This window comes from Perognathus longimembris, chromosome 12 (assembly GCF_023159225.1).
Source record: "Perognathus longimembris pacificus isolate PPM17 chromosome 12, ASM2315922v1, whole genome shotgun sequence".
In the NCBI taxonomy this organism is placed as follows: Eukaryota; Metazoa; Chordata; class Mammalia; order Rodentia; family Heteromyidae; genus Perognathus; species Perognathus longimembris.
Genome location: NC_063172.1, coordinates 3,137,548 through 3,150,029, shown reverse-complemented (window position 1 = coordinate 3,150,029; position 12,482 = coordinate 3,137,548). Strand labels below are relative to the sequence as shown.

General features: G+C 46.5%; 1 long non-coding RNA gene across 1 annotated transcript; it reads right to left on the bottom strand.

Annotated features, from left to right (window-relative positions):
• Positions 1-7,297: 7,297 nt before the first annotated feature.
• Positions 7,298-9,352, bottom strand: LOC125360923. Its single transcript, XR_007212829.1, has 4 exons — positions 9,177-9,352; positions 8,613-8,797; positions 7,709-7,788; positions 7,298-7,595 (listed from the first exon to the last, which is right to left on the bottom strand). It is a non-coding gene; the product is annotated as an uncharacterized LOC125360923 (long non-coding RNA).
• Positions 9,353-12,482: the final 3,130 nt, after the last annotated feature.

Sequence of the window (12,482 nt, the reverse complement as noted above, 5' to 3'; positions counted from 1 at the left end):
GGAGAAGGCCAGCTTTGTGGAAGGGGAGCTGCCTCTGTTCTTCTCATCCTCCAGGAGGAAGAAGGAATTAATCTGTTCCTGTGGACCCGCCAGGGGTCTGGGTCTGGAGTCCAAAAGATTCCAAGTGTTTCCACATTCACTGCATCTGAAAATCATTTGCAAGGACTCTTGCTTTTTGTTCTGCCACTGTTTTGTTCTAAAAACCCTTCACTCCCTCCACAGAAGTAAGGCTTCTCGATGATTTAGAACTAGGAATACTTCTAAATGTGAACTAGAGATTTAGAGACTTGAGAGCAATGTAGAGACAAGAGTTTGCCAAGCAAGAGATGGAAAGAAAAGCAAGTATTTTCTCTTCACAGTGAAATGCACTGGTTTTTCTTCAGCTCTGAGTGTGTTCATTACCACTGCTAACACTTCTGTTTATTTTTCCTAAAGAACCTTTGAAGTTGTTTGCTGGGTTTACTTCTTCTCTGTCCCTGGTGCCTGTGAAGCTTCACTTGATTAACAAAATAAAGCCCTTGCTAAAATAGTAAATAATGGAAAAGGTGCAGGTATTATCGGCATATTTGACTAAAGATTAGAACCACAAGATTTGGAGGAGTAGGCTTAAAACTTGGAAGTTATTGTAAGTTTGCATTTCCTCGTCTATAAAAGTACATTATTCATTCTTGTTGTTATTTTTGTATGTGTGCAGGGCCTGATGCTACTGTTGAGCATTTTTTTGTTCAAAACTAACAGTCTACCATTTGAGACACAGCTCCACTTCTGGCTTTTGTTGTTGTTGTTGTTCTGGTGGTGGTGGTGGTGGTGGTGGTGTGGTGTGTGTGTGTGTGTGTGTGTGTGTGTGTGTGTGTGTGTGTGTGTGTGGTGTGTTATGTCAGGGATGGGCCTTTAACCCAGGGCCCAGGCTCTGCCCTTTAGCTTTTTCTCTCCAGGCTGGTACTGTACCACTTGAGTCACAGTTCCATTTATTATTTGATAATAAATATATTAGAAATATATTTATTTATTGTCAAAGTGATGCACAGAGGGGTTACAGTTTCATATGTAAGGCAGTGAGTACATTTCTTATCAAACTTGTTACCTCCTCCTTGGTTTTTCTCCCCCCTTCCCCTGAGCTGTACAGTTGGCTTACAGCATATTGTCTTGTAAGTATTGCTGTTTTTAGTTAATTTGAGAGTCTCATAGACTTTTTTGCTTGGGCTGGAATCAAACCATGATCCTCAGATCTCAGCTTCCTGAGTAGCTAGAATTGCAGGTGTGAGACACCAGCACCCAGCCCTAACAGTGCATTAATAGAATTACCTACCTATAAAGATTATATTGAAGATTATGTGCCAATGTCTCTTAAGCCTTGTCCCGCACATAGTAGCAGTTCTAATGAATGCTGGCTAGTAATGTCCGTGCTACTATCTTAAATTGATTGCTTAGAGGAGACAAATTGTTTGTAAGATTATTTGAGAATGCAGAAGACCTAAGAATCTAAAAGTGTAGAAGGATAACTGGAATACTCACAATAACTGATGTTAATATTTAAGACAAAGCTACAGTATCCAAGAGAGCTGGCACTGGTGTGGCGATAGACATAGATAAATGGAACCAAGGAACCGGCTAAGCAGTAGACAATTCATTATTTGATCTTCCATTGGAGGAAAAGATGCATTTTCAACAAATATGTCAGGAAGATCTAGGTAAACATTGTGAACAAAATATCAACCTGTTCCCCAAACTTTGCAGAAAGACTTATTTTAAGATGGATCATAAACCTAACCCAGCTAAGAACATAAAGCTCCTAAACACAATTTATTAGACTTCATTAAAATTAAAAATGTCACCTTGTGGCTGGGAATGTGGCCTAGTGGTAGAGAGCTTGCCTAGCATGCATGAAGCCCTGGGTTCAATTCCTCGGTACCACATACACAGAAAAAAGTGGAGGTGGTGTTGTGATGCAAGTGGTAGAGTGCTAGCCTTGAGCAAAAGAAGCCCAGGGACAGGGTTCAAGCCCCAGGACTGTCAAAAACATATGTCAGCTTGAAAAACAGTGATAATATAATGAAAAGCCAATCACAAATTGGGGGGAAATACTCAATGTGCAAATATCTGACAAAGAACTTGTATCCATAATATTTGCAGTAATATTAAGACAATGGGACCCTTAACATTGGCAAAATACTTGAACAGGTAGTACACAGAACAAGAGATGAAATAATAAATAAGCATGTGAAGATGCCCGAAATTTGAGTCATCATGAAAGTGTGAATTTAAGAAAACAATGGGTGTGTAGCATCCTGCCCACCAGAGTGGATTATTAAAAATGTCAGTGTGTGATACACTCGTGGGCGTGGTTCAGCCCCTTGGAGATGTACATGTGACCGAGCAAGCAGTTCTAGGTATGGGACCAAAGGATAAGAAATGATGACCACAGAAAGTGTTTATAAAAGTGTATGTCTAGCAGTTGAATTCATTATAGCCAACAACTGAAGACAACCAGAATATTTATCAAAGAAAAAAAATGTGCCTATTAAAAAAAAATAATAAAAAAAAAAAATGTGCCTATTGTGATATATCTCCACAGTGGAAAACCACCATGCAATAAATTAGTATCAAGGACTATATACATATGTAACATATATGCATAGCAATGTCCACACACACATATATGTACAATATATACATAACATATATACATATACAGTATACATAACAAATGGCTAGCTCCCAAACAATGCGCACAGTACAAAGAGCCAGGCATATAACAAAAGGTGCGAATGGTCGACTATTTCAGTTTTTAAGAAGAAAAGGTCTGTGGTGACTGCACAAAATACCCTCTGTCTGGAGGAGAAGGGAGTTCACGAAGTGATAGAATAAGAGCCTTTTTTCGACATCTCGATCGCAAAGGTAAGTGGAAGCATCCAACTAGCTTGGCCACCCAACTTTTCAAACCGTTATTTAGAAGATGGGAAGGATACAGGGACGAGATTTCTAAGGGAACTTTAGACTGGGGGGAATCATTCCTTGATGGTTCACCCAGGGTCAGATCCCAGGTCTTCCTAAGTGCAGTTCGGCCTACTGTACCAAGATACGAGGGACAGCCACCTGCACCCTGCAGGCTGAGAATAAGTACCACCCGGGGACCTCAGCCCTTGACAGTGCAGAATGGAGACAGATAAAACACAGGCCCCAAGGGACTGGCGGTGCATTTCATATAATCTCAGGCCTGGCTCTGAAATTAATTTTAATTTAGAATCGATTTTCAAACTCCAAACGTGTATGTGGACTGTAGCCTTTCTCCAAGTTCACCAGGACTTGTAAAACTATTTTCATGGACCAGCACGTATCTCAGTGTCAGGGACTGTGGGCAAATCTCCAAGATCAGTATCACCCTAGCTCGCCGGAGCTGCCCTGGACCCTGAGGGTGGCTAAGTGAAGGTAGTGGCCCAATCTCATGGGAGAAAATAGTTGATAATTAAACCCCTAAATAAATTAAACAAAACAAAACACTGCCTACAAACAAGGTAGGGGACCAAAACAGGCATTGTCCAAGCATATGCCCTCTAGGTTTGCTTTTTTTTTTCTTTCTTTTTTTCTATTGTTGCAAGACTGGGATTTGAACTCAGTACCTGACACTTTGCTCACTGGCTGGCACGCCAGTAACAGAGCCACACCTTCAATCCCATGTCCTCCAGCCTTACAGAGTGGGTTTCCTGTTGGCCTACACATACAAAATCCGGCATGTAAACCGTGTACTCCCAAACTGATAGGCTGAATTAAAACCCTTCTGTACAACTGCTTACCGGTAATAAAACTAACACTTCCCCTCATGCCTCGCTCGTGAACATGAATCCACCAAGGTGATGGCGTTGTCTCCTTACGGAGAGACCCCAACATCAGATCTGCTCCTCATACAAAGCATCTGCCTGCATTTACTAAGTCAGCTCTCCAGAGGACAGGCCGATGGTCGTCCGGAAGCCAGAGAGAGCATCCTGCCTGAGAAGAGGCCAAAGCCGCGGGCTCTCTCGACAGGGCAGGTCGTATTCAGACCTGCGCTGCCACCATGCTGGGGGGAAAGGACAGGAAGGAGGGCTGGGGCTGATGGCGGGTGGGGCGGGAAGAGCCACAGCATTCAGAGGTCAGAGAGGTGAAGGGCACATCTGCTCAGGAAAGGGGACACCAGGTCACAACCCCGGGTCAAAACGAGCCCTTCAGTTGGGACCTGAAGGCTTGGCATGAGCGAAGATGGGGAGGGGTGGAGGAGGGAGGGAGGGCTTTAAGAAGGACCAGAGGAGGCAGAATCCTGTAGGGGGCTGCACCATTGCGCCTTACAGGGGTTAGGATGCCCCTGGGACTGGAGCAAGAGGGGAGTTGGGAGCTGGTTGCTGGGTGCTGGGTGCTGGGCCTTCATCCTAAATCCAGGAGAAGACCCTGTAGCTCTCAAGCAAGGGAAGCAACGGCGTGCTCCAGGTTGTGAAATGGCACAGCAAGCTGCTTCTCAGGGGGAAAAAAAACACAACAAATACTTGTTGACTGGCTTTTTAAAAAATGTACAAATAGTCCAAGCACCAAAAGAATGCCGAGAAGCCGACGTGAACTGATTAGATTGGTTCTCTCTGAAATAGGATTTCTGGAAGATTTCGCTTTTCCCATTACACATTTCTGCATCTTCCCAATATTTCAAATCAGTACATTTTGTGTTGGTTTGGAGAGGAAAATAAAGTATATTTTGTTTTTGCTTTTAAAAGCAAATCCTCTGCAGACAATGCCTTCACAGACAATGGGAATAAATTGCTGGGGGAAATTGCCCTCCGGTGACCCAGAGGAGACTGGGCATGCTTTAAACTGAAATAGAAATGTCCTCTGATGAGGTAATTTTTAAAGTGTCCTTGACATTCTGGAAGGTTTTAGCCGGCTCTCAGAAAAGGGGGAACAACAGGGAAAAAAACGGAATCATGTTGCTGTAAGGAACTCACAGGTCCAACGACTCAATTCACGGATTTTACTGCAGCGGGAAATGAAACTTTGAGGAACCGTTACTTCACATAGCATGTCTGCAAAACCCATCCATTTGCTCCTAGATCTATAATTTTTTTTTTGCCAGTCCTGGGCCTTGGACTCAGGGCCTGAGCACTGTCCCTGGCTTCTTTTTGCTCAAGGCACTCTACCTCTTGAGCCATAGCGCCCCTTCTGGCTTTTTCTATATATGTGGTGCTGGGGAATTGAACCCAGGGCCTCATGTATACGAGACAAGCACTCTTGCCACTAGGCCATATCCCCAGCCCCTAGATCTATCATTTTAAGCAGGCTTCAATCATTAATAATCTAAAACAGTTTAGGTTTGATCTAAATGATTTATGTGCACGTTCATTAAAAAAAAAAAACGCATAAGGAAAACTGCTGAAAGATTGAAGAAAAAAGAAGACTCACACAAACGGAGATGTAAAACATAAAGTAAAAGGCGTGCCAGGTACCAGGCTGGGGAGTTTATCCCTGGGATCTGAGCACGGGCTGAGGTTTGGTGGGCACCTCCTCTATCTTAGTGAGTTTCAACCCATTGGAAAGGTCTCAACCCTCCTCACGTGTTAATCAGATATTCATTGGCTTTCCAGTACAAATCCTAACAGGGTCACATGGTTCATAATCTCCTCTCAAAATTAGTTTTGTGGAGATAGAGTTTACATTAAATAAAGTGCCTTCCCCATAATCATAGAATTTTCTAGCTGATACTTATGCCTTATGTTATTCATGATTGTTTTTATGAGTCTCGCTTCTTTCTATATTTGTATTAGACTTTGGTTCTTCAGTCTGTCCCACATTTCTGTATTTTCATCCTGAATCCTTTTCTTCTTCCTGAAGAATATACTTTGGTATTTGACACAAATAGGCAGATATTCTCTCTCTTTCTCTCTCTCTCTCTGTCTCACTCTGTTTCTCTCTCTCCATCTTTCTTCCCACCCTTTCTGTCTGTCTCTCTGTCTCTGTCTCTTTCTCTATCTCTCTGTCCCTCTGTCTGTCTCTCTGTCTCTCTCTGTCCGACTCCATCTGTCTCTCTCTCTTCATCTCTCCCTGCATGTGCATTTAAAGCATTTTTATTTTGTCTTCATTTATAAGTTGGTTTGGTAGATATAGACTTACAGTATTTATTTCCTTTGAACATCCTACACATCTTTGATTTGCTATAAACAAAAAATTCCTTTTATCAGCTTCTCCCTAATACTAGGACCTTGGGCTCACTCTGTGATGTTTTAATTACTGCCTTCATGGTTTTCTGTTGCTTTAGATTACAGTAGATCAAGGACCCACAGTTGAATCACTAGATAAACACAGGAAGAGCAATAATAGATGTATGTTGAATGATTTAATAGAATTATGAAGGAAACTAATGTTTTTTTATCTAAAAGAAGGCAAAAATAGAAGAGAAATGAGAACAGACAAGAACTAGAAGGGACAAATGGAAAACAAATAGCAATGAGGCAGATAGAACCCCTGGATACTAATGCTTATTGCAATAGTAAGTGGGTGAAACATTTCCATTGAAATTTTGGATCACCTGAGAGGATATCAAAGCCAAGCCATGTTTTTGTTTCTCATAGGAAGCATACTGTAATTAAATGAGGGCAGAAATGGCAATGCGCAGGACCTTGTAGAAATGATGACTAAAAGGAGACAGGTTCGACTATGCTAATATTCATCAAGGGAGACTTGAAGGCAAAAACATTGCTAAAGTAAAGAAACATTCCTCAATCAAAAAGTGAGTCAAATCCTCAAGAAGAAATCGCCATTCTAAACTTGAACGTCAAAGCATCAAAGCATATCTACCAAACACTTGCAAAGCCGAAAGGGAAAATGAAGAAACTCTCAAAAGGATTGGAAGTGTTAGCACACATCTAACCTTAGCTGATAGGTGAAGCAGAGAAATAAATGCATAGAGATAAAGTCAGAACAAGCCACAAACCAGGTATTTGATATGTGTTGACCAACGGACCCAACTTTCCTTAATGGGTTGCTAAGTAAACCTTAAGAGAAGTCATAAAATTATAATTATCCAGATTATATTCTGTAGTTATAATAAGGGTAAAAAAAAGATCACAAGGAATTGTGATGTTTGAATTATCTTTTTGAATTTAGCAATATACTTTTTAAAAATTTTTATTTATTGTCAATGTGATGTACAGAGAGGTTACAGTTTCATGTGTACGGCAGTGAGTACCTTTCTTATCCAACTTGTTACCTCTTCCCTCGCTTTTAGCCCACCTCCCACCTTCCCCAGTCCCTCCCCAACCCTTGCCCAGAATTAGGCAGTTCATTTACAGCACATTTGTCTTGTAAGTATTGCTGTTGCATGGGTATGTACTTTTGAATCAAATAAAAAAAAAACTCACAGAAAAGGGAAACTTTCAAAGCATAGGTGGTACCTATCAAACTTTCAAGCATAGTGCTACATAGCTGTCATTCAAACTCCACAAGAAGCATAAATAGGAAGATCATGATCAGGTTGACCTAGCACATATGGGAGACTCTATTTTAAAAGCAGCTAACGCATAAAGGGCTGGTGGAGTAGGCCCCATGTTCACATGCCAGTACAGCCAAAAACAAAACATCTGCAATAAAAAGAAAGACAAGGTAAGTTACTCATCTAATTCTTCCTGAGAAACAGGGATAAAAACACAAACTAAAAGGCTCTGTCTGCCTCATCTGGCTTCAAATCACATACCTGGTTTCATGCTCATGGTGCAACCTTTTGTTATCTAAGATTGTAAGCAAGGGCCTCTGGTGTCCTACAGGCTAGTGGTTCTGGAATTTAAGTGCACAGTAGAAGACAAAAAACAAACTAAACACAAAGCTGGGCAATAAAATGGAACATCTAAAGGTAGAATCTGCATACACATCAATTTTTAAATTGTTTCTTCATGTACAGTCAGACACATGTGTGTAAGACTTGTGCACAAGTACAAAGAATGTTATCCACACACTGCCTATGAGAGGAAAACATAGAAATTATGCAAATTCCTACCAACAGAAGGCTTGATAATAAATTTTCAAACATTCAATGTTGGAATACTACACAATACTTAAAAAATGAAGAATGCATACAGGTAATAACGCAGCTAAAAAACAGTCTGCAAAAGATAAGCACAGTTTTACCGAGTTTGGAAAGGGCTAAGACTCTCCCACAGATGAGCAGTAAGTTTTCTGTCGCCCAGATGGCGCTGGCCATTGTGGCAAATCTGGACATACCTTGCCCTTCCCTTTGCAAAACAGAGAAGCTGTCACCTCGGGCCCCTCCTCTCACGACAGCGTGAGGAATGGCCGCGTGGATCGGAATCTCTGGGAGGCTCCCAGCTTACCCCGGACGATTCCCAGCTTTCTGATTTTTTTTATGTGCTTGCACCCCGAGCTGTCCCTGAGCTTTTGTGCTCAAGGCGAAGGCTCTATCACTTGAGCCACGGCTCCACTTTGGGCCTTTTTTTTTTTTTGGTGGTTAATTGGAGACAAGAGTCTCACAGACTTTCCAGCTCGGGCTGACTTTGAATGGTGATCCTCAGATCTCAGTCCCCTGAGTAGCTGGGATTACAGGCGGGAGTCACCAGTGCCCAGCTGGCTTCCACTGTACTCACCAAGTCTCGCTTCTTAAAAACCCTCTACGGCAGGTATGGCGATGCTAGAGCTGGGCGGAGAGCGTATTCACGATTCCTCCGTGTCGCGTTCTGCGTCTTCTCCTGCGGGGTGACGGTGAGGGAGCGTGCCCACACAAGGCCAGCCCTCCACAGGGGCGTCCTGCCCTGGTTCCCATGCCTGTTTCCTGCGGCAGACAATGGTACCGCTAGGATGATCTCCCTCTCAGCCAGTGTGCACACACCCAAGAGGCATGCTCGAGTCCACAGCCCATCAAATGTGAGCGTAACACAGACTCCCACACCCGGCCCCGCAGGCCCTGCATGGGCTGCTTGGATTGTTCTCTCATCTCTGGCTGGTGTTGCTTTCCTATGTCATCTCCCTCCCTTCCTCAGGCCTGTAACCCCCCACTCTCACGTCTAAGTGGCCGTGTTCCTTCAGCGCCCACGTTCCACTGGCCCAGGGCTACTTTCCTCACAGCACCCAGGCCAGCCCCAAGCACCCGCAGACAGCAGACACAGCTGCACGTGCAGACCCCCGAATCATCAGGTAGAAGCTGCACGTACGGGGGACAGCCATCCTGATGGCACTGCCTCTCGGGAAATCGTCACCCCCTCCCAGGCCGAGCTGGAACTGAGACTCCTCAGATCGCTTCGGGCTTCAAAGCGGAAGGCAGAGTGAACCGAAGCTGGCTTCTGGGTCCTGAATTCGGTCACCCTCTTGTCTTCACAGCTTGACTTTTTCCCCTTCCCACCCTACTCTGTCCCTGTCCCGCAGCGGCCGCCCGTGAAGGCGTACGGCCGAGCTAGTGATGCCCTCCGCCTGCTGTACTGATCCTTGGCCCGTGCGGGGCCGGGAGAAGCCAGCCCAGCGTCCTTCCCTCCTCGTGGTCTTGGGTTGGGTGCACCCGTCAGGTGAGCCGCTACCCAACTCCACTCAGCGCCTTGCTCAGGACCGCCTCCTACTCAAGGGGCAGGTGCAGAGCCCATCGCTCCAGAAGGAGCTGGGTGCGGCGGGCAGGCAGACGGGCACAACTGAGGACAGACTGTGGAAGACGCGGGGAGCCAGCCTAGGTCACGCGGTGACAAGGGGCAGCCGCAGGCTGTGCCTGCCATGGGAGAGAGAAAGCCAAAGGATGGGACTCTTGCCTCACTGGCGCTCTCTCTCTCTCTCTCTCTCTCTCTCTCTCTCTCTCTCTCTCTCTCTCTCTCTCTCTCTCTCTCTCTCTCTCTCCCTCTCCCTCTCTCTGAGCTCTGTGCCTCTAAACAAGTTATATAACTGTCCTGCCGCGCAAGGGTGTTTGAGGTGAGAGCTTGTGTTAGTGCCGGTGATTTGACCAGGGCTGGGGCGGTGATTAATCCCTAAGAGGTATGAGCTGGCTACAGTTGCAATAGCCTTGAAAGAAGTCACTCTCTGTCACCAAATCCTATCGGCTTATAATAGAATCAGAAACTAATATCCAGATTAAACATCGCCTTGGAAAATGCACCCTGAGCCGTGCACTGTGTGTTTCATAAGCTCCAGAGAAGGGAGAGGGGAGGAAGCCCGGGGACCTCTCAGAGAAGCTTCTAGAGCAAGTGGGGCTGAGGGAGTAAGGGCATGGGGCTGGCTGGAGACCTCCAAACCCACCCAGGCTAAGGCTACTTCAAGGGGTCAGGGCTGTGTCCAAGGGCAATGTTCGGAAGGAAACTACTGAATTTAAGCCTGTTTTTGCAGAGCAGTTCTTGGTGGGGCTTACAGCAAGCCCCCCTCCCCACCCCCCCCACCCCTGGGGAGGAGGTGATCCTCTCATTCTACCTCCCATCCCGTCCCCACGCTTTCTCCTGTCCTAAGACAGCGCCCTTTTCCTGTGTCCCTTGTTTGTGCGGTTGCCGTGAGCTTGTCAGAAACCAGGCTGGAATGCTAAGTAGGGTTGGTCCACAACTCCTTGTTCCTGTCTAATTGGAGTTTTCTAACAATGTGAGGTCAGCAATTGTCTCTGTACAGACACCACATTGATTCCAGCCCGTATCAGCCGTCCCCCGCCCACAGTCTGTCCCCTGATCATTAAACCCCGGTGTCCTTGAAATCAACTCCATCTGGAGCCCCTCTGCTCTCTCACTTCCCCTCCAGGAGAGACTGACCCAACCAACGGCCAGCCCCACACCGGGGTCTGGAAAAGGCCGTTAGGAAACGCCGTGGATTTACATGGTGCAAATCAGCTCCAGGAATGAGAAAGGCTGGTTTTCAGGCCATGTAGCACATGATCACTATATACTAACAAAATATATCATTTGTCGTATAAAACGTAAGTCGGCCTTAGCTTAGTGCCGCAGCCCGTAGCGTCTGTCCTAACCCTTCTCGAATTTCCGTAGCCCTAACGGTCCTTTCCCCTGGAGACGGCCTGGGACCCTCACGGGAAAGGCCCTTGCTGCCCTTGCACCTCCTCTCCCTCCTAGGTCTCCCTCCTGGGGAGCGCTGACTCTTCTCTCCAGCACAGCCCGGGACTCCTCCGCCTCTTCTCCCTGCTGGCCCCTTTCTCGCCCTCCCGCTTGGGAGCTCAGGACCACAGCCCCTGCCATTTGCTGTGCCAGCCCAGAGCCAGGACCGCGGGCTCGCGCCCCATCGGCCTCAGGGCCCAGGCGTCTGTCCAGTGCAGCACCGGAAGATGCTGAGCCACATCCTGGCCTTTCTCCCCCAGATGCCAGCCTTGTATCCCCACCCACGGGCTAGCCGCCCCAGATGTTTCCAGACATCTCCAAATGTCCCCTTGAGGGCAGAGCTGCCATTGGACGGGCGCCACCACCAAAGACAATGATGCGCCGGTCTACAATGGCGCTGCTGGAAACCACCGTGTGGAGCTCCCACACAGACGCGGTACTCTAGCCTGGACTCAGTCCTTCTCCCGACAGCCCTTTTCCCTTTCTGAGTCGCTCCCCCGCCACTGGGCTGCCCGAGCGTGTCCTGTGAACAGCCCGCCCTCTCCATTTCTGCCACCAGGGTGGTGACCACCGGCTCCTCTCCTCTCAGACTCCCCATGGCGCTCTACTCCGGGCAGGAGCTTTCCCTTCAGCTTTCATACAGCAGCTGGTTTGGTCTACTTCAAATGTGACCCCCAACTGAGGGCTGGCCACCCCAGAGTTTCCAGAGGGATGGAGAGCGTCCTTCCCTCCGACCCCTCGCGTCTAGATCCCTGCTGCTTCCTCTGCTGAGAGAGCACCCATCCTCTCTTTCACCCCTGGGCTTCTCACAGGAAGTCTTGCCCAACTTCTGGGTTCCCAGTGTCTCTTCTGGGTTCTCACCATTTCCCCCACCAGAATGCAACTTGGTTCTTCTTGGCCTGCCCAACACTCAAGCAGCAGCTGCAATACCTGTTTACTAAACCCAACTCCCCCCCACTCTCTGAAAAATCACTTCCTACCCTTTAGGACCAAGTTCAATGTCTTCTCCTGTCATAATCCTTCCAGACTCCTCTCTTCACCCCCTCGGGTAGTTGGGCAGCCTTCTTCCCTGTGTTCCCAGGTATCTCTGGAGGGCCGGCGTGAGGTCTGCCAGAACATCCGCACCTCTGCCTCTTCCTCCCGGCCGACCAAATGCACTCGGGCTCCAGGCAGTCCAATCTACCATAAATTACATTTTGTTCCCTCCAAAAGATAGATTGATGTTCTCACCGCAGTACCTGTGAGTGAAGCCTTATTTGGAAATACCAAGACTCTTAGAAGATATAATCAGGTAAAAGTGAGATCATGGCACCTTATAATAAAATTTATAAAAAGATCCAAACACAGAAACTGAGGGAGACTATCAAGTGATGATCACAAAGGCAGAGGCTATGTATCTACAGACCAAGGAACATCGAGGATTGCTAGCAACCATCAGAATCTTCAGAAAGA